The 23,090-nt window shown below is 40.5% G+C and overlaps 1 protein-coding gene across 4 annotated transcripts in view; it reads left to right on the top strand.

The window, feature by feature from the left end:
- Positions 1 to 8,934: 8,934 nt before the first annotated feature.
- The window catches only part of FER (FER tyrosine kinase), a 155,963-nt gene continuing 141,807 nt past the window's right edge, over positions 8,935 to 23,090 (top strand). For all 4 annotated transcript variants that reach the window (XM_032675242.1, XM_032675244.1, XM_032675243.1 and 1 more), the window contains exon 1: positions 8,935 to 8,987. The gene's annotated coding sequence lies outside the window, so the exon portion shown is untranslated. The remainder of the gene's footprint in view (positions 8,988 to 23,090) is intronic.

The following is a 23,090-nucleotide window of genomic DNA, read 5'->3' as shown; positions in this document are numbered from 1 at the left end:
CTTTGGCTTAGATAGACCTTGAGTTCTATCTAGGTAGCAAAACTAAAACTATAAAATATGAGGCAATTTATACGTCACTCAGAAAAGAAACTCCAAAGTATAGAAATGAGAAAGTGAGGAAAATATTTTTACAGGTCTTAATATTGAAATTACCCTTGGCACCAGACAAAGGTTAAAATAAAAGTAGAGTAATTTAATTTAACAAATCAAATTTGTGCAACTTTTTTGTTACATCTAAGGAGAGGTTTAGAGGAAGAGTTACATCTCTTGGTACACTGACTCTCCATCATTTTCCTATAAAGACGTTAAATCACTTAACCAGCCATGCTGATGCGGATACAAATTTATACAAACCCTTCACCCTAAAAGGTTTCCCTTAAAGGAACAATACCTAAGAAATGTGTAATCTTATAAATTATCCCTTCTGTTTCATGTGTACCTTCTTGGGGAGTTTCAAGTTAATGAAGATGTTTATCTTCTGCTGCTGCTTACATTTTAGAAAGACTCTTGTCCTTTACCATAGTAGGTAAAAACATAACTTGTTCAGATAGGTTAAATCACCAACCTGTTCTGAAAAACATACTGACATCTCCAGGCAAAGGCTCAACTTCTAGATCACGGATTAACAAGTCCTGTTTTAAAGATTTTTTTTGTTTGCTTGCAGTTTTATCAGTTTTGTTCACAATGTAATCCTACCAACAGCTGCGTCAGCACAACCCAGGGTAGTATATTGCAGCATGGAAGGAGCAATGTGCATTGCGGAAGAGAGGCAGGAATACTTTGAGCTGGAATTTGTCCTCAAGGTGTTGTTTTTTTTAATATACCAATAACTGTTTTATATAAATGTATTCACAGTGAAGGCCATGACTTATTTAGGCATAAAAAGTAGCTCAGCATGTGCATTACACTACCGTCTCCTCCTCAGAGCAGAAAAGATTTCCTATCCCAGGCTTGGAGGGGCCAGTATGATGCCACTAAAGAAGTAATTTCAGGCTCTGTCTTCAGGACCTGTACTCTTTAATGGCAATAGTAGACTGAGGCATTACCACGCTCATTCCCCTTCCCTGACTGCTCATCCCTGACCTTGTGGGGCTGAGTAGTGCTGTCCCAACTAGTTTTCCAGCTATGGTGGTAAGCAGATAGGGAACATACCTGGTTTGAACAAGCATAACAAGGCTTATACAGTGAAATTTTGGATATTTTAAAGTAACAGCAAAAATATTTTTTTAAACCAGGTCATCTCCTTTATCTCTTTTGCAGAATGGTTGCATAAACACTTCTGGGAGCAGAAGTGATGGAAAATGCTGAAGACTGAGGGGGGAAATACCCCTAAGGTGGAAGGGTAGCAGAGGAAACAATACTGACTTAAGAAATTGTATCCAAAGATTTAAAATCATGAATCTAGAGTCTGAAAGAAAATATCAACAGAAAGCTCAGTGTGCTTTTACCTAGGTACCTCAACACACAGCTGTCATGCTTTCTTGAAATTGGAAAATGAATTTGCCTTAACAGTGTTGAAATCCTTCAAAGTGGCTTCTGTACTTCTGTACTCACACTTCTGTGTGAGTCTTAAACATTCACAACATTTTCCCATCTGGATAAGCAAGGAGCAAGATACAAATCCCATGATTTCCAAGAAGAGACATTTAGCTGAATAATTATTATTCCTCAAACTTAAGAATGATAACTAGCTCTGCAGTCACCAAATTAGGGGAAATTTGAAAAAAAAAAATTTCACAGCAGATACAACTTTTTTTTAAAATTTATTTATTCATGAACATATTGTGGATTAGCAATGCTTGTTCCGTAGAGCTAGAAGTGTCAGTCTGCAATGCCATCTAATGTACAGGATAAACCCAGGGCTTTGTCACATTAGGAATGTGGGACCTTTGTTTGTAAAGACTTTGCATAAACTCTGTAATTATTTTTTTAAATAATCTAAATGCTCGGGAACTTATCTATAGGTCTTCTGTCCCCTCCCTTATCACAAATTGACACAGGGCATTAATAAAATGCCATATTTAGATTACTGTGGGTCTATTCTAGTACCTGAGCAGTGTATCTGTGCCCACCTATTAGGCTGAAGTCTATGACTGTATTTAATGGTAACAGCAGTAGATTTATCAGGAATGTAAATAGTTTTAGGAAACCAGAAAATCGTATGCATGTCCTTAACTTTGGATTATGAGTGGACCCTCCATTACCTGCTCGTTTTTTGTATTCAGGCATTAGCAAGGATCAGTAGCACCTTTTAAGAATAAACCCGTGATTTCAATTCCTTCACAACACTGGCAACCTTTCCTAATGTCTGCTGAGCTTAAATTCATTGTTTAAAAATAAAAAAACACAACCTTGCTGATTTCTTTTACTTCTCTGATAAATTCTGTGACAGATTGAAGTTTGCACAGATGAAAACCAAATTGTGTATGTGCACACTGTGCCTGCCTGTTTGTATATGTATATACACATACATGTGTATATATATTTATGATTATATGCTTACTTCTTGCTTACTTCTGATAATTCCAACACTGTCTATTTAGCCACCATGCCCTCAAGAGGCAAATATTCAAATAAATGTGTGCAGAGATAGAAAAGCATTGGCAGGTACTAGAATTTTAGAATGTGTATCTGCACCATGGTTTATGATTGGGAAAATCCTAGTAGGTTATTCTAAGGAACCTCCAGGTCCCTTAAACACAAAATGTGTAGTTTTAAACAGCACAGCATAGATTTGAAAAGGGTATGAAGGCAGCACTAGTCAGATCGTGGTGTTGTCATAGCAACAGACATTGAAATTCAAAATATGAAGTACAAAATGGGGGTGGGAGAAAAAGAAGGGTAGAGAGAAGAAAAATAGCAAATAATAATAAATATCTCTAAAACAAATATGAAAATTAGACTTCTATAATCAGTGATAGAATAACTATAATATCCTTATTTTGCTTACTATTATTTGCAATTTTTTTTTACTATTTTCATACAACAACTTGAAAATGCTCTATAACTATTAACTATCTACACCTTCTAACAACCCTCAAAGCAAGTATTGATGTTGCCATTTATAGATAGAAATATTGAGGCAGAAAGAGCTTTGTACAGATAGAAAACCTATGGAAGAGGTAAAAAGAGAGCTCAGCCGTTTGCTTAGCTCTGTACTCACATGGTCTTTGCTGCATTGCTTTAACGTGCCTGAGTTTTATGATGTTATTATCTGGATATGTAATAGAAGAACCAGAGTAATTTTCACAATGGTAGCAACATTAATCTGTTTCTGACTCAAAAGCTCTGGTGCTTTTTTAATACACAGTTTGTATATTTATTTAAAGTTTTGTTCTGTATTTCTTTACAATAATAGTGACAGAAAATAAGAAAAGAATGAATAAAATGGTAAACTGCAATTTATTTTTTCAAAGATGTACAATGGTTTAGAAAAGATACTCATTCATGCCTAACTCATCAAGGAACTGCAGCAAATCTAACTCAACAGGAAAGAAGTAATATGCCCTTGTTGGGGATCAAGGAAATATACTGCTGGTTAGAAGTCTGAGATAACAGGATTTTTTAAAAATTTATTATTTTTATCCTTCACAGACATCTCTTAACAATCTTTTCTTCTGAGTATACATCTATATTAACTTTTCTGTATTACTGACTTGTGTATGATAGAATTCTTCAGTATATCTCTAGGAGATTTTTTTAATCACAGAATCATAGAATCAGCTGGGTCGGAAAGGACCTCTGAGATCATCAAGTCCAACTCTTGATCCACTACCGCTGTGGTTACTAGACCATGGCACTAAGTGCCACATTCAGTCTCATCTTAAAAACCTCCAGGGACAGAGAATCCACCACTTTCCTGGGCAGCCCATTTCAACGCTTGATTACCCTCTCTGTAAAAAATTTCTTCCCAATATCCAACCTAAACCTCCCCTGGCACAGCTTAAGACTGTGCCCTCTTGTCTTACTGATAGCTGCCTGGGAGAAGAGATCAACCCCCACCTGGCTACAACCTCCTTTCAGGGAGTTGTAGAGAGTGAGGAGGTCTCCCCTGAGCCTCCTCTTCTCCAGGCTAAACAACCCCAGCTCCCTCAGCCTCTCCTCGTAGGACTTGTGCTGGAGTCCCTTCACCAGCCTTGTTGCTCTTCTCTTGACCTGCTCCAGCACCTCAATATCCTTCCTGAACTGCGGGGCCCAGAACTGGACACAGTACTCCAGGTGTGGCCTCACCAGTGCTGAGTCCAGGGCAAGAATCACTTCCCTGGTCCTGTTGGCCACACTGTTCCTGATCCAGGCCAGGATGCCATTGGCCTTCTTGGCCACCTGGGCACACTGCTGCCTCATGTTCAGCTTCCTGTCAATCCAAACTCCCAGTTCCCTCTCTGTCTGGCTACTCTCCAGCCACTCTGTGCCCAGCGCTGCAGGAGGTTGTTGTGACCAAAGTGCAGGAGCTGGCACTTGGCCTTGTTGAACCTCATCTCGTTGGAATCAGCCCAACTCTCCAGTGTGTCCAGGTCCCTCTGCAGAGCCCTCCTGCCTTCCAGCTGTTCAACATTCCTCCCCAACTTGGTGTCATCTGCAAATTTGCTAATGGTGGACTCAATCCCCTCATCCACATCATCAATAAAGATATTAAACAGAACCGAGCCCAACACTGATCCCTGGGGGACACCACTAGTGACCAGCCACCAACTGGATGCAGCCCCGTTCACCACCACTCTCTGGGCTCAGCCCTCCAGCCAGTTCCTAACATAGAACAGAGTGCCCCTGTCCAAGCCATGGGCTGCCAGCTTTTTCAGGAGAATGCTGTGGGAGATGGTGTCAAAGGCTTTGCTAAAGTCCATGTTGAGTTTTGCAACAACTCCCATTTTACTTCAGCATTTTGAGGGAATGATAATGAGGAACTTTCCATCTCTCCATTTCCTACATTTATATTTTCTTTCTGGGCATGTAATTTAACTTAAAATTATTATAATTCTTGAAGTAATATAATGTTACAGTATCTGTCCCCTAAGAAATAACTTTAAGATTTTTCAACATGAGTACTAGCAGTATAGAGCAAAAAACTTGCGTGGCACATACAGAAATCTTAGGCAATGAGCCATAAACAAAGAAATTAGACAAAGGTAGAAAAGAAGTATCAAAAATTATGAAAATGTGTTGACTCAGTTATAGACTTGTAGTGTGCCAGAAGAGTTGCAGCAAACAGAGGAACAAATGGAAAAAGATTCTTGAAATATAGAGCTTAATTGAATAGGACAAGATTTTTACCATATAAGAAGGAAATCCCTGATATTTCTAAGTTCATAATGGTGGGTGAATAGATTATGATAGAAAGACTGAAAATTCCCTCATAACTGGAAAGCCAGAAGATATTAAAGCATGAGCTTACAGAAGATGGGTCATGTGAGAGGTGAAGAAAGATCCAGGATACTTAACTGATTTCTTCATGTATTTTTACTGGACAGTTGCTATTGTTTCAGCTAGTTGGGCCATGAAGTGCTCTGCCTGGTAGCTTCTGAGGTGTTACACCACAGAACTTGGCACTTGTCTGGGTGCTTGCTGAGTGTCTTGGGAGGCAGTTTTGCAATAGGGTCTGAAACAATGCTTCAATGCCACCGCTGTCCAAACCACCAGGTTTAAAGTACTGGTGTTGATCACCTTTGGCTTAGCATGAAGATATAGTATTTAGGATTTGACGTGTATGACCTGCTCTGGGCAGAATGGCAGCTTTCAACAAGCTTTACCAGGGAAACCCATGAGGCTCAGAAAGGACACTCTTGCTTCCTTACTTCCTCCTCAGAGAGAAGCCAAGGTGTGGCTGGATCCAATCCCAGCCCCAGACTTGGTCAACAGTTTATGTCTGAAAGGTATAGATGTAATCAAACCTTTACACAGCTTTGTTCTGCAGAGTTAAGGATAGCAAACCAATAAAGAAAAATTACATATTTAAACTGATTATAATAATGCTTAGTCTAAGGAACCTTAATCAGAATTCATTACTACACAGTGTAGATAGTTATAATTACTAGTATAGTGTACAATTTATTGAAGCAATATTGAAGGAACAATATCAAAGCTAGTAAAACAACTATTAAGTAGAGATGGATGTTACTCACCCATACCAACAACCATGGGCTTAGCCTTGAGGAGCAACCCTGAGGGGTGTCCCCATTCAAGAGTGGAATCTTCACACATGCTGCAAGAAAGGGTGTGTTAGAATTCCCTCTCCTTAAAAAGAGAGGTTGGGCTTTTATAGCATAAAGTGCTTGACTGTCAGTCAGATGTCTCCAGGCTGGCTGTATCAGCTCAGCAGCTTTAGATAAATTATCAAAGTATCACTTTTTGGTTCCTTTATCAGGAACTTTATCTGCCACATACCTCCCTGTGCCAGTTTCTGTCAGGAAACCTTCATCTCCACATTCTCAGCATGTTTAACTTTGGGGTTGATGATCTCAAGTTGATCTCATTCAACACCAAAAACAGCACGAGGCCCCTTCTCCATCCACCACAGATAACTTTTGTACATAGGGTCAAGTTCAAGTTGTTTTCCCCCTGCTTAGGCAGAGCATCTTGCTACAGAAGCAAAGTGAAAAGGTTGGAAGAAAGTACATCCAGGGATTGACACAATGTGCTGAAGCAAGAGCACATCCATTTCCCTGATCCTTTTTATCTTCTCTGGATACTTGTAGGATGTAACCTCTCTGCTTCTGGTGTTAGGCAGTGGGCCCTGGGTCAGGCCTGGTAGGAAAGGGCAGAGGAAGTCATGTATTGGGCTGAGTGAAGGAATACGTGCAGAACCAGAAGACTGGGACAGGGAGGACAGAAAAGGATGAACATCTGCGTCCTTTTAGAAACAAAGTTGCTAATTTGGATTTTAATTGCAATACTTCGATATACTTTTAAAGCTTTGTGTATCCAATTAATAATTGAATGTTTTTATATAAAGTTAACTATTTGATTTTCAGAATATTTTACATATGTCTACACTACACTGCAGTGACTACAGTATAGGCCTATCTCCTTTTCATCTTCAAAAGATATGAAAGATTTGGGAAAAAACCCCCTTTGTACAAAAAAAAAAATCGCATAGAATTCTTTCTCAAAAATCAAGTAGGTTCTTCAATAAATTTTAAAAAATTCTAATCAGAAAACTTGTGAGGAGAGGCTTTTCTACCCTCATACCATTGTCTACCAGTTTTCACCAAGTTGAAGGGTGTCAAGGTCAGCTAAGTTACCAAACTGTAGAGAAAAATCATTCAATATTTTCATAGGTATACGAGACTGACAAGATATTTGACAAATAAAATAGTTTATGTTTGAATATGGCTGAAGCAAAACCGAATCAGGCTGTTTGCACCTGCATTTGTCATAAAACCTTGTAATTGATGACTTCTTGTACTGAATTCAGTATTTGCATCTAAAATTTTTATCCCAACTCTAACATGGTTGGAAATATCCTAATGTAAATTACATCTTAAACCACCACTTTCAAATAAAGCTACATAGGTTTTTCTTCCTTCATCATGCAAACTTCTTTCGAACTGTATATAGGTCTCAATTTGCCTTAAGGTGCATACAGATGAGGTACAAAGGAATGCAATTTTTTCCTCATTTGATAAACAGATAAATAAAGGAAATTTTTTCTATAAGCTGTTTTGGAAGACAAAGGCATGAACATCTTAAACAGAGATGGAAAACTGCACACAGGAAAAGTTTCACTACATCTCTTTAAACACTCTGGTCTAAAAAGAAGCCATGGATAGGAATGTGATTGCTCTGTGCACATCTTGTTTTTTAAACTCCTTCCTAAATACCAAGGACTGGCAAATTCTCAAGGAAGATATTTATTTGTAACTCTGATCTAACCTGTTAAGGGGCTCTTCTGTAGGTATGAAATGGATTGTGTTCCCAGACTTTGTTATTACTACTTCATTACATTGCTTTTCTAAATTGGTTTGAGCATAATCTATTGCAAAAGACAATATAAAAAAAAATTAACATTCATGGGTTTTCCCTAAACCTATCAAGGTAGTGTCACAATAATAGCTTTACTTTCTTTTCCTTGAGTTCTTTTTTCCTTTTTTCTTCTTCTTTTTATTTTTTTTCATTTCCCCTCATTTTTTCCTTTTACCTTTTTTCCTTCCCCTCCTACTTTTTTCTTTTTTTCTTTCCCCTTCTCTTACCCCTTTTCTCCTCCCCTTTCTTCCCCCCCCATTTTCCCCTTCTTTTTTGCTTCTTTCCTGCTTCTTTCCCTCCTTTTTATTTTTCTCCCTGCTTTTCTCTCTTATTTTTTCTCCCTTTTCTCTTCACCCTTTTCTCTTCACCCTTCTTTTTTCTCTCCTTCCTTTCACCCCTCCTGTCTTCCCCCCTTTTCCTCTTCTTTTTCCTGCTTTTTTTCCCTTCCCTCTCTTTCTTCCCCCCTTCTTTCTTTTCCTTTCACCCCCTTTTCTTTTTCTTCTTCTTTTTTCCCTCTTCTTTCTTTCACCCCTTCTTTTTTCTCTCCTCTCCACCTCTTCTTTTTGTCTCTTTCTCTTTACTTCTTTTTTTTTGGTGTGTGTCCTTCTCGCTGCCTCTCCCTGACGGGGGAGGACTTCTTGTCCATCCGCCCGTCATGCCCGTTTCCCAGGAGTTCCTTTCTCAGCATTTGCCACTTCTCAGCCTCACATCGGCACCTACACCTCCCGGATCAACCACCGGGGTCCCGCGGTGGGCCCGGGGACGCGGGATCGCTGTTGCCTGGATACTTGGGGCGAGCGCGCGCGGCAAGGGCGGTGCCGATGGCGCTCGTGCCCCCTCCGCCCCTCTCCGCGAGCGCGTCACGGCGCGAGGGAGGCGGACCGGGCCGCGATTGGCCGGGCAGGAGAGGGGCCGCGCGCCGCCCGTTGGCCCGCGCGGGTCACGCAGCGCGGGCGGGGCCCGTGACGCGCGCGCGCGGCGGCGGCAGCAGCGGCGGCAGCAGCAGCAGGGGGGGCTTGGCTTGTCAGGTACGGACCGTCCGCACGGGGGACGCCCGCCGGGTCGGGGCCGCCCCCGCCGGGTCGGGGCCGCCCCCGCCGGGCACCGCGACACCTGGAACAACCCGGGACACTCGGGATACTCTGGGACACCTGGGACACTCGGCCGACTCAGCGGGGCGGGCGGGCCCTGCTCCGGCTCTACCTGCGGGCGGGGCGGGCACCGGCGCCGCTCTCGTTGTGCCCTGGCGGGGCGGCGGCGGCCGCATCCGGTGGCGGCCCCGGCGGCGTCAGGGGCGCCGCTCGGCCGGCGGCGGCTCCGCCCCGGCGGGTCCGGCACAGCCGATCCCGCCCCCCCGGCCCGGCTTATAGGGGGCGCGGGGTGGGATCGATCCCGGTCCTGCGGTGCCTGGTGCCGTGCCTTTGGTGCGCGGTCCTGTTCTTTTCTGCCCGGTCTGCTTTCTTTGATGCCCGCCCTGTGTGTTCCCGTCGCGTGCTCCAGTTTGTGCCGGGACTAGCGGTGGCCCGACCCTGTGATGTTGCGCCCTCGCCCCCCCCCCCCCCCAGTAGATGTAACAGCCCCGCAGGTTTGGTTTGGGCTGGTTTTTTTTGTTCTTCTTCCTTCCTCCTCCTCCCATGGCAGCGCTGGCTTTCTTAACTCCTACATTGGATTTGGAGCCCGCACGGTGGGGCCTTCCCGGTCCTGCTGCCCTGTCTCTTTTCCTGCGCGTTTTAGTGCTTTGTGTATTTGTACTTTTGGTGTCCGCAGGGATACTAAATACTCACATCTTCAGTGTTTGAGAATTAAGTACATAGAAAGGCATTAGACATCTCCTGTCGTGTTGCAATATGTTTCTGTTTGGTTTGACTTCGGGTAAGCATACGCCTCTGGAAGTGACACAGACATCTGGGGTTTTGTTAGACTTTTAAACGAGCCAGCTCGTTTTCTGTTTGCAAGATGGCATTTCATTGCCTTTTAAGTAGGTGACATAATTTTTCCCTGCTTTGAAAACAGACCTGCTCAAAGTGACTTTGATGCTCTGCTGTGTTCTAATGGTGCTTCCTTTGAGAAGTTGTGATGTGTAAAAAAATCTGGGTGACATGTGAAACTTTTTGACCAAAACAATTTGGTGGGTAATATTTTAAGTTAATTTTACCTGCTAAAGAAATAAAGAAATTGGTGATACAGTTTACTACGTGTAAGTGCTAGTCTTTGGAAGACTCCAAGAGATGGGACATTCACACTCACAGTCAAAGCAAATTGTAAACAATCGACAGTTATACAGTAATAATTATTGTTGGTGACACCAATGTATGTTTTATCGTTTTATAAATTCCTTTTTAGTGTGTTGACAGAAAATGTTAGTACTGTTACAACTTTAAAATATTCACGTGTGGAATGCTAACCCCAGAAGGGTTGGGAGATATTTCTTTGAAGGACAATATCAGGTCCTGTATGTGCAAGGTTATTTAACTAAGCAAGATCTCAATTATCCATCACCTTTCCTGATTTTCTACAGTAACTTTATGTCACAGCTGAATGTTTCAGAGAGAGGTCCTTCATCAGTTGATGTTTTTATTGCCAATGTATAAAGTGAGCATTTAGAAATAATGCAGTAAAGACAGGCCATAGAATGGGCTGGGGAACTTTAGAGAGCTGCAAAGGAAGGTAAGATGGGTTTATGTTAAGAGAGAAGTAGAGGTGACTTTTCCTTCACTGGATTAAGGAAAATAATGGGAAGCAAGATTTGACTGTGGGGGGCAAGTCACACTACAGTTGGATAGGATGTATTTCCATACTTAAAATGTTCATAGTTCAGTGTCATTCTTCCTGCAGGGGAGAGCAGAGGTGCTTTGTCGACTAGAAGTAGGTCTGTGCCAGACATGATTGTGGGGCAGACATCTAGTGGTCTGTTCTTTGTCCGTGAGGAAACCCCCTCTCCCTGCCCGGTTTGCCTGTCCTCGATGGGATATTCCCTCAGCTGGGAAGCAGCAGGGTGAAGGAAGGTATGTTGCCGTGTCAGGCTGAAGGCGTAGAAAGCTGGCGGCAAGCCCGGAGTTGCTCCATACAAGGAGATGGGCTAGGAGCATGAGGTCATCACTTCACAGGGAGGAGTTTTTTTGCGCTATGTGGGAAGTGGGTCTAGAAAAAGGAAAAGAGATTCTTTTGCTGGGGGGGGGGAGTGAAGGGGGAGAGGAGAAGAGAAGCAGCAAGAGAAGAGAGGAAAGCCTAAATTCATTCCAGCAGGAAGTGTACTGCATGTATGCTCTTATCCTAAGATAAAACTTACCCAAAGAGCTATACTAAATCCACTTAGTTCTGTCCTAATCATAGTGTTGATGTGTTTGCCTTATAAAAATGGATTTCAAAAACTTGGTGGAGAGGATTATTATACAGTAGAGATAGTCATGGTATTGTTGAGTATTCACCATTTTATTAGGGATTTAAAGGGTTTAAACTACTCTGCATGAAAACAGGCAGAAAGTTTCTGCTGTGTGACATTTACGTTAGGTAACTGTAGCATTTCTTTGCAAAGGTTTATTTTGGAAACTTGTTCCTAGTAGTGAACCAATGGAATTCATAGCTTTGTTTTCAGGGTTTGAGAAAAGATAGTTACCTCTCTTTTTAAGAGCTGTGTGTGTGGTCGCATGCAGTGCATAAGAACTTTTGATAAGAATTCTTAAGAACCAGCAAGGGTGCTTCTGAAATGGCTATTGTGTGTGTGTGTTGTTTGAGGGTTTTTTTTTCCTCATAGGACGGTTTCATTGGATGGAGGGTTTTGATTGGTGTCATCTTGTAGCATGAAATTGTATTTGAAAGCATGACTGTAATTTTTTTTATTTCCTCCTGCAAGTTTAAATGCAGTATTAAGTTTGGTTTAGAGTGTAATCAGTAGTATGTGTTTCCCTGATGATGATAAAAATAAATTTTCAATAAATTAGGACTTAAAGCTGTTTTTTTAATCTGAGTGAATTGTGCTTCATGACGTCGTTCTACTTTGGATCTTGGATAGGTGTTTGCTCTATCCTAACCAACCTCCTTTGCATTACTGCCTTCTACACTAGAGAGAAAGCCAGATGGTTTAACCGCATACAGTTCTAAACTTTCTTTTTCATATCTTGGTTTCTTACTAACCTGCTCACAATAGAGATGTGTCATAGCAGTTTGTAGAGACAACTGTATGCTTGTAACTTTGCTGCACTTCACTGACTGATTTCTTGCCAACTGTGCGGGTTTGTCAGAATTACTCAAATTTGAAATGTATTAGTTGGCATTTTAGAACCTTGTTTATGTTGTGGACTGGCACCTTGAGCAAAAATGGTATTTTATTAGGCTTTTTGATCTGGTTGCTCTTATTTTCTGCTGAGGGGAGAGTTAGTGCTCAGACCACATCTTTCCCTTAAGTTGTTGATTGAGTGAACATGGAGTGACAGCAGTAATTGCATCCTGTGAGACATTTCTGTGATGCAGGTCTCTATTAAGACAATCATATGAAACTTTTTCTTCATGGGAAAAAACCCCATCGTGTGTGTACTATTAATCTGTCCTTTAGGTATGCTGTACAATATTGCATAATACTGTAATCCATTTGCAGCCCTGTCTTATTAAGGTCTAGTAAGAAAATGCCTAATGAATAACTACTTAATAGTTCGTTATATCTTGGGCATTTTTCTATATGGTATTGAAGTCTTGGTCTGAAGACAGCTTTCATTTGTCACCACTTGATCTTAAGGGTCTCACAACCTCTTCTTTTCATACTGTGGTTTTGGAAGTGAGAAGCTGAGACACGAGGAAATTAAACTTAAGCATAAAACTTCCCATCAATAAAAATTCCCATCATTAAGACCTAGTGAAAAGTTTGTGAATTGTTGCATATTATGTAAGCACTCTTTGCCAGAAGCAGAAGTAAAATCCAGAATAGTGGTAAAATGCATTAATCACAACTTCTTTGTTCCCTGAAATTTCCTGTTTAGTTACTGGAAAACATACAATTACAGCAAGGTGCGTGATGAGGTCGTGAAGGTAAGCCCCTCTGACAGAATGCTGACTCATACTCAGGGCACTCCATCCTCTTTAATAAAAGAGTTGGACATTTATGGAGAAAAGCACTGTGAAAATAATTACACAATCACATAATGCATATTCCAAAGAGGGTGGCATTTAGGTTTTGATCCCCAATTTGTGAATCTCTTAATTTCAGTACTTGGTTTGTCAGCTTTGCTGCTGTTTGCCAGCTCTGTTTATGCCTAACCTTTTGCTTTCAAAAATTTGGAGAAATCTTATTTCGTACATTAACAGCATATTGTAACGTACATGGTTGTATTGGGCACTGGCTGAGCTGGAGTTCATTTCCCCACAGTAGCCCTCACAGTGCTGTGCTTTGCATTGACAGCTAGAAGGGTGTTGAGAACACACTGGTGTTTTGGCTACTGCTGAGCACAGCACCAACACTGTAACATTCCTTCCTTAGTTGAGGGTAAGATCCTGGGAGGGGACCCAAGTAGGTCAGCTGACCCAGACTGACCAAAAGGATGTTCCATACCATGTGATGCAGCTCAGATATAAAAGCTAAGGCAAGGAGCTGGAAGGCAGGCATTCATTGTCTAATGGCTGCCTGCTGAGGAACCCTTACGCGTGCTGAAGCCCTGCTTCTCGGGAGTGGCTGCTGCTGATGGGAATTAGAGAATAAACCCTGCTATCTTTCGCTTTGCTTTTGCATGCGCAAGCTTCCGCTTTGCTTTCACTTTAAATAAATTGCCTTATCCCAAACCACAAGTTGTTTTTCCACCTTACTCTCTCCCCTGTCCACCTGGGAAGGGGAGTGATAGAGCGGCTGGGTGGGCACCCAGCGTCCAGCCAAGGGTAACCCACCACAGTGGTTCATCATCACATTTGTAATGTTTGCTGTTGAATTGAGAGTGGCAGTTATAAGTTATATTTCTCAGTACAAAACAAAGTTGAAAAGGGCATAAATGTAATGGTTATTTGATAAGACAGGAATAATTTTATTGAATATTTGGTGCTGTAATGCTCAGGAAAATAGCATATTAATAATGGCTCAGCTGGTGGAGGTTGTTAGCTACTTGGCTAGTAAATAAAAAAAGTTCACTCCTGGTGAACCTGAATAAACAGAAAAGAGTAGGATTGTAGAATAAACCACAATCTTTGAATAAATAAAGCTTGTTCTATCTGCTGTTATACTGTATAAATTTGTTAAAATCTCTTCAGTGTAGTGTACTGCCACTGTATTTGTTAGAGTTCAGCTTTTTTGAATTGTGCTGAAGCTTTTTTTAATGTTTCGTGTGTCTTTCAGATAGTATCTGACTTCTTAGTTGTGCCTTCTGCTTTGAAATGTTCATGAGTGTAACATAATACCCCACAGTATTATTCTAAGTAAGTTTCAGGAATTACAGATAAGTCAAGTGAAGTGGTTAAGTTGTAAAACAATGACAAGCTTAAGCACTGTAAAAATGGTATTTTTCAGACAAGGATTGCTGTCCCTTCAGAAAAATCTGAAGGGACTTGCTTTTGTAACCAGTGTTAAAGAAAATCATGTGATTTTGCAGCGGCTTTTTACTGATTAAAAGACAGAGAACATGGAATCAGAAAAACACGTGCTTGTTTATTGTTCATATATTTATTGTATATTGCTACTGTGAATGGTGTGTTTCCTCCTAAGGAGAATTATCTCTCCTGTAATTTCTATAATATGGTTTTTTACTATTTCAGCAGATATACTAACTGGAGCTCACCAGTTGGCCTGATTTGCCAAATACAGAAAAAAATGTTAGCATTGAAGTGTGTATCTGAAAAAGCAAGGAAGTGTAAAGGGCCTGTAGCAAAGATAGAGGAAGGCCATTTAATACCCAATTTTGCCTTTTGAATTACGTGAATATTGAAATTGGAGTGGAAAATCATCAGTGAATATGTTAAATAAATCTGAAATTACTATTTTAACAAATTTAACTGCCATCGAGATTATCTGATTTATCTAAATGATTTTTTTTTTGTAATGTGGGAAGGTAATTACATGCCATTCTTATTTCAGTTTGATTCAATCCTTGTCTTTCTCCATGGCCTCTTAGTTTTCCATGCTGCCTGCTTTCTAGCTCTGCTTCTCTGGAGCGAGCTGCTACCTCTGAAAGGAAACCTGCCCTCAGCTCATGGGATAGTTTTCTCCAGGCTCTACTTCAGCACGCTGCAGCAGATTTATGTCCTTTACAGAGCAGTCTTCCAGAGGTGTGCTATTCTGGTGTGCTTTGTGTCCTAAGGCTTCATGTTTCCACGAAGCTTGTGGTGCATACCCTGTGCAAAAAATCAGTCTGATGGACTGTAACACGGTAGTTTCTTGTGCTCTGGTATTTCATCACCAAAGTCACCCCAACCAGGCTCGAGGAGCCTATGTGGAGATGTGGGGATTATCAGTGTGGGTGTAGATAGTCTGCATTCTGGGGGGTGGAAGCTGCCTTTTCCAAAGCAGTGATTAAGCAGATGGTTGTTAACATTTGTCTGTTACAGTAGTATGGCTTGTGTCCCTCAACATAATTTTTCTCAAGTGAAGTTCAGATTTTAGCTTTAAAGATGCAGTCCGTCAGATTCCCCTCAACTGTCTCTGAGTATAGTAAGGCAACAATTCTGAGGGAGCTAAATAACCCTTGCCTTCAATACAAACATTACTATCATCCCTAACTTTTTTGTTTCTGAAGAATACTCAGGAATGGTGTTATGTTATGAAGGACATTGTCCTTTTACATGAACTGTTGGCTTCTTGGTATAATTTCTGGAAAGAATAATTTTGAGATACAGAATGAAAGACTGGGGATAAAATAGTAATCTATTTCAATAAAGATCAGGTAGGCTGGCTCTTACGTATGCAAATAAATTTCCATCTGAAGAGTCCAAGCATGCATGTTTTTGTGCACCTGTGCACTTCAGTATCACTTGTCCAGACACTTGAAAGATGAAACATCCACAACTTTTAACTGTTTGTTATAACATCTGTTAATTAAAGTTTGATCCATATATTATTTCAAATGAGAATAATATGCTTCAGAAGGAGTGTTCTCTGTAAATGGGAAGGCTGATGATACCCTAACAAAACTGTCTGGATCTTGTTGCCTAAAAGACCGAGGAGAAAGAAAGACTCCAGGCCCAATTAGGTAGGAGATAAGAAAGCAGAAGTTTTAATGAGCCTCCAGGCTCCAGGAATAGAAAACCGTCGTGCACCCTTCGACCCCGGTGCTACAGTTTTATAATGATGTCCATCCAATCCCTGCTTGTCCACCCCCCAGTTCTACCCCATTCCGTCCCTCAGCACACCCCTTCGGAAATTGAGTCTGGGGGAGTTTGGGACCCCTCTTTCATCATTTTCCTCTTCATCACAGCATGTACAGTCCTTGGAGTCCCTCCAAAGTTCGGAGCTTGAAGGCCGTTGTGCCCATTTTTACGTATTTTGGTGCAGGCGTTGAGGTGCTTTCTGCAATTCTGCGTTGAAAAGAAGACTGAACAGCTAATGGACTTTTGAGGGATTGATATGGGAAGGGGTTTGATATGTACAACCCTTAGGCTACTGCCATTACTTCTACTGGAAAATACTGATAGAAGATATAACATCGTGAGAAACATACTACAGCTACATTTGAAATCTACATTCACTACATAACTACTTCTAAAGTCTATAAAAATTAAAAAATCAAAAACTCTAAGGCAACAATCTGAAAAAGATAGGGTAGGTTTCTTCATGTGTCTTAAAAAGTTAGCACAGTATATATTGGTAGAATGTATGTATTAAAATTTGTTGCACACTTGAAGTGTTTAAGAAGATACAAATGCATAGTTCAGTCATCTGCCTTTCTACTGACTCTATCTTGAAGTGAGAGTAACTCTGCTCCATATGACAGAGAGAGTTATCACAGTATTTTTCTAGGACATGGAGCGTGGGAAGGTAAAGTTCGGGAACAGCAAACAAAGGCTTGGGGCAACACCTCCCACTGAACCACACTATATGTTATATTTCTGCAGTGTAACAGTCTGGAATATCAGCTGTTGGGAAGGAAAAGGATTCTCTCATGGGCCTGTGTTCCTCGTGACCAGGTTTTCTGTACAAAATGCTGTATAATCAAACTACATTATATGTGATACAATGGTGACAGGGAAATAAGTGACCTCGAGAAGACTGACTGAACAGTGAGTTAACTAAGCAGAGGGTTTAAGGAACCAGAAGGATGTAATTAGTTTAATGAAGGAGGAAAGAAGAGGAAGCATCCTGATTGCTCTTTGAATTTCTTTTCGAAGAGCAATAAATATTTGGAACTGTATTATGCTTGTCCTGAGGAGACTAGTATTGTCATATATTACAGACTAATGGCAGATTTGTTATCTAATTGCTTTGTCTGAAATGAGAAATTCTGGCTGATGTTGGGCCATAAAAAGAAATTAAACTGCCTCTAGACTCTTAAAAGTATTTCACATCCTGTGGATTTATCTTTTTCTGTGGCTGTCCTTAAATCTTGAGAGCTAATACAATGCTTCTGGAAGAAGCTCCTAATAGTATTCTTGATTGGTAAGTTGAAATGTGCAATGGCAGCAGCTAGATGAGTTTTGGGACTGAAATCTTTCCAAGGAGGAGTTTTAGGTGTTGCTTTGTCATGATGAGAGACCGTCAACACTGCGCGAGAATTCTTCCCTCCTCCTCTTTTCCCTGAAAAGATGCTTATGTAGGTGGCCTTGGGATTGGGGTCTGCACATGGGTTTTGTGTGTGTGTTCATTTTGGCTTGCCATGTATTTATCTCAAGACAGATAGATATCAACGTATGAAGCATTTCCTTCAGAGGTTTGTTTTTTTTTTTCAAATAAGGAAAATTGCTTCCCACTTTCAAAGTAGAGAAGTTGGCATCTAGTTGAATGAAAGAATTCAGCAAATAAATAAGTTAACTATTAGTAGAGTAACTCATTAGTCAGCATGATTACTACAAGTACTTTTTAATTTTCATTGTTGACTCTTGCCACCACTTTTCCTAGAATTTGTTTCCACTTTCACTATTAATCTAAGACAATACAATAATGTCTTGAAAATGCAATACTTTGGTTGTCTTTTGCTTTAATACACCAGGTAATATACGCTTTAAGCAAGCTCGAGTCACTGATGTGTTATTTTATTTTATTTTCAATTTGTGTCCAACTTTTGGATATTGTAGCATTATATGTTTCTTTGTAATTCTAGAACAGTCCTGTTCTTTAGCTGTTAGAATTTGTTAACAGCATTGCAGACACTGGTGCACTGTGTCTTCCACATGAGAATAATTTTAATCAGCCTTATTCATGTTTTTGTTAAGATCTAGTATGGACATAAATGTTGCAACACTGAGGAATTGAGAGTTCAGTGAAAATTCATTGGTCAGAAACTCTGTATTGAGGCCATACTTTTCTTTGGCTTTCTTTGCATCCTGGAACTTAGTTTAAGGAAAGTTCAATTCTTGGAAAAATAAAGGAAGGAAAGCTCTTTTTACTTGTAAGCACATGAAAGGTAATAAGAAATTAGATGCATTTGCCCTTTGAAAGCAAAGGGCATGTGTGTGACTTACTTTATATGCACCACCAGCTTTTTCAGAGTTAACAAGGCAACAGCACTGAGTCTCAAGTTGTGGTGGCAAGGTCTGACTTCTGGCAGCTAGCCTGACTCTTCTATTCCTCAACTGTGTGTCTCAGTTTAAGGAGACTGGAGTGTTTTGCTGAGGAAGATGAGTTATGAGGTAGACCAAACTCCTCTCTCTCAGCAATTATAAATCCGAAATTAAGAGGCTCCAATTGAAGAAGTATGGAAAAAGGAAGAAATAACAACCCTTTATTGGCAAAAACAGTAACAGAACACAGAAGCAACTGAACAATAATCCTGTACCCAGAAGTCCCTTCCAAAAGGAAACAGTTTGATCCTTCTCTGTCCTCTAGCGCGGTTCTAATCACGGTGGGCAGGGGGCGCTGTTGGGTCACTGGAGGAGCAGAGCCTGCAGTGCTCGGTGTTGGTCGGCAGGGGGCGCTGGGTCACGGGAGAAGCCGACAATGGAGATCACCCCCCACCGAGGAGAGGAAGGGGAAAAGGGGAAAGAAGGGCAGTTTCTTTCCCAGGAAACTCACGATGTCTCTGGCTTTCCTCTATGAGCACAGACCCTTCAATGAAATCTGAGCCGGTCCATCTGGTGACAGAGCAGACCGTAGGCAAGACGAGGCCGGAGAACAGCCAGATGACCACGTCGAGAGCAAAAGGGCCTCAGAACTTTTCCAGCACACACCTTGCCCCCGTTAAGGCAAAAAGTTAAGTGCCTCTTTCCAAAGAGAGGAGGCGAGAAAAACTCCTTCCCCCCACACCCCAGCCTTAGAGAAAGCTATCAGCCTGGAATGCAGGTTGGCCAGCTAGTTCTTTTGTATAGTCAATTACCCCTTCCCCCTCCCTCGTTCAACACCTTCTTTTACAGTGGGACAGGGGAAAGGAAAATTTCTGCTTGGATTTTTAGAACAAGTAAACTTATGACACTGTGTCTGCCTTCATCTTCTTGTACTCTTATGTCTGGTGAGATTCAGTCTTGCTCCTTACCTTTTTCTGTGAGGTAAAAACTTCTACAGGGTGGAAGCAAAACTAGTTGAATAACTGCACCTAAAAATCACTTGCTGCATGGTTCACTGCCAATTGTCAGCATTTCCCTTCGCACATTTGTTTTACAAGAGGCCTGAGATGATAAAGAGCATGCTGAGAAACTTACCAGGGGAGAATCAAAGAGCTGCAGGTGTGGCGGAGAATGAGATTACTATTTAGAATAATATTAGCAAATGGGACATGTCATCTGGAACAAAGCAGGTGTCACTGAGCATGAAAACTCGCTGTCTGTAGACTGGACTGCATGGATATGAGATGGGGGAGGAAATAGGGAAAGGTGCACGTCTTTGGAAAAGGACCTGGAATTTTTGTTTACTTAAGAAAGAAGAATACACTGTCATTTTATTGGGTTAAAGCACTTGGGTAAGGAGCTCAAAATTAATTTGAAGGAATTTCTCTGCTCTTCTCAGAGTTCTACAGTATCCCACTGTTTTAGCTTATGAACTCTGAGATTGGGACCAATTGAAAGATAGCTGTGGTCTAGAAAATATTAAAAGATTGAAATAATTAGAATGGCTTAGTCAAAAAATTAACATATTCAGGTTGCAGAGAAATGGCTCTCTGCAACCTCTCTCTGTACCTCAGTTATGAGGAAGAGAAGGTGAGATTTGGTCATGGAGAAAGTTTTTCCTAATGCCAGCAGCAGAGGAATACTAAATCAGGTAGTCTGACAAGATATGTGGTTCTTTGGTGGAAGGTGAGAGAATTAGATGTTGTCGTTATATAAGCCTTATACGGGATTCTTAGGGACTTACTTTCATCATGTCTGTTACTACCATTTGCACATGTGGAGAGAATTCCAATAGGTAAATTAAAACTTTATGTATCCCAAAAAGGAAACGTGCCTTGTGATTCTAGTCAGAGGATCTGAGAGCTGTTTTCTATTGGTTGGTGTTTTTTTTTATGGCCCTGCTGACGAGTGTAAATCCTGTTCTTTAATGGAACTCACTACTTCTTATTTGCATGTATTTTTAATAAGATCATGGCTCCCTGAGCTGCTAAAACAAAGTGTGGTCTTCATACAGCGGCAGGGGTAAGAGAGCGATAGGTCATTGTTTGAGGATGTTTGTACCCAACCAAGTGTAATCCACATAGCTCAGTACTTGCTCCTGTCAGATAAGAAGAGTCTATTGGCACAAATATAGACTAGTAGTTCCTGTTCTGCTTTTGGAGTTTAGAGACATCTTGAGGTGGAACTTTTGCTGTTGTAAAGGTCTGCTTTTTTAATGAATTTTTATAATAATATTTGTTTCATGGTCTCAGAAATGTCTTTAGGCATTGAATTTTGTCATTTAATTATTCACTAGGCAAAGAAGTATGTAAGAGCAGCTTCGTAAAATTTCATTTGATGTTCTTAAGTTCTTCTGGGAAACACTTAGGGCATCTGACATACCAAGTCACTTTGTGCTGTAATGATTTGTTTTCCCTATGTACTTTGATCTGACACCCATCATACTTGCCTGTTTTGTGAACTAAAAAATTCACTTTACTTTCTTTGTGTGGAAGTTGCTCCATGATCAGTATTACCTGTATTTTTTTGGGTGCTTTATATTTTTCATGAGGTAGGAGAATTTGAAAAACCATGAAAAACCATGAATGTATCAGCAGTGTAAGAACGCGTTATGTTGTCTCTTCCCTCCCTTAAAAAAAGTCTGATATTCTGGATGGTTTCTAACCTGACCACTTCAAAGCACTGAATGAATGTTTTTGAAGGTCTGTGTTCAGAAACTACTAGAACTTTTACTGGTAAAGGCATTAAATAACTTGTACCAGTGTATTATGTTACATTTATTGACACGTGACTTCATTTGCTGTTTTCTGTACTTGTTGCTCAGTGTCCTGAGGTTCTGGAAATTTTTTAATGATCTGTCAGTTTTGATTGATCATAATAATTTTGTGTGAAACACATATGCTCCTGAAATGACAGATAGGCAGGTGACCATCCTGAAGAACAGCCCAAGTCCTGGTACAGATTCTGATGAGGCTTCTGTCCTCTTGCCTGTCAATCTTTGTCTCTTAAATCTTACTGTGCAAGTCTTCAGTTCTCCAACAGCTTCCTATGTGAGACATCAGCAGAAACTTCTCAGAAGTATTTTGTTCACTACCACTTCCAACTACTTTTTCCACAGGATACTTGATTCCTTCAAAGGACTCTTCAAGTTGTGAAGCATGATTTTCCTCTACAAAAGCTGTGTTGATTTTTTTCACCGTTTATTCTAATCTGCAGATTCTTAAATATGATTCCTTGTTCAGTATCAAAACCAGACTGTCTTTGTTGTGCTTCTACCGATTGCCTTGTCAGCTCTGAAAAGATTTGATAAATTTTCCACTCTCCATTTCTCTTTACTTAGGTCACCTTAAGCCTAAGTTTTTCAGAATTGATAGTTTGGCAATTTAATAGTTGGTACTTTAACACTTTCACTGAATAGCATCTGACTGATGAATTGTTACTATTGGTATTTTTAAATGCTCTGCTGGTGCTTCGTTTTGAGAGAATGCCTTATATATCCTCAGTGTGAAGAGGATCTAGTGGGGGATTGCCTTTGACTGTCCTTGTAGTAATTTCAGAAAACAACAGCTCATCTAGATTTTCTCTTTTATCCTTATCTTCATATAATTCTGTCTTTTATGTCTTCATTATCTAGTAGATTATTTCATTGTTGTAGCAAGCTGTCTGAAACTATCATATTCTACTATGTTTGAGATCAGAAATAGCAGTGGGAATTTTGTAACATTTTATTGCTCTCTGACAGATGGCTGTGCAGTTCACTGGAAAGCTTTTATTATGCTTCCGTGTACTAGCTGGTGTATGCCTACCAATTAGACCAGTACTGGACTTGTATTACCAGTTTTAAATTCTACTGATGACCTGTATGCAGATGAAAATACGCACATAGATAAAGAGTTAGTAGTAATTGGAATTCTGAAGAAAAGCCGGGTTTGCATTTTTTTTTTGTACTGAAAAATGAAATTCTCCACTCTATCATATGTGATAGAGTAGTTTTTTAAAAAAAAACCAAAATAAAAAAGGATTGCTCCTTGTCTGTGTGCAGAGAGCAGAGGATACAACTTGTCTCTGTTTAAATGGCTCCAGTTTGTTGTTTTATTTAATAAATGTAGTTTTCATAAGGGCTTCATTTTGCCACATGCAATTTTTTAACATCTGCTTGAAACCTGAATGTGCCCAGGTGCTGGTGGTAGTGTGTGTTCTACTTTCATGAGTCCCATTTGAGCAAGGATTAAGACTTATGTTCCTGTCCAGTGATATTATGCTATTTCCACCTGGTTTGCATTTGTGATGGGAAGACTGGAGCCAAATTTACTGTAATGTTTTGCTCCTGATTGTAATTTTTTGCCAGTGAAGACTTTCCCTTGGGCTTTGTAACTTTGAAAAAAGTGATTTTATATCTGTTTTTAAAAAAAATGTGGTGAATTTTGTAATGCTTATAGCCTCCTCCATTTTTTCCCCTCCTTTTGTAT

This window comes from Chiroxiphia lanceolata, chromosome Z (assembly GCF_009829145.1).
Source record: "Chiroxiphia lanceolata isolate bChiLan1 chromosome Z, bChiLan1.pri, whole genome shotgun sequence".
Lineage (NCBI taxonomy): Eukaryota > Metazoa > Chordata > Aves > Passeriformes > Pipridae > Chiroxiphia > Chiroxiphia lanceolata.
The sequence above is the reverse complement of the archived record's forward strand: the minus strand, read 5'-3'. Positions and strand labels throughout refer to the sequence as shown.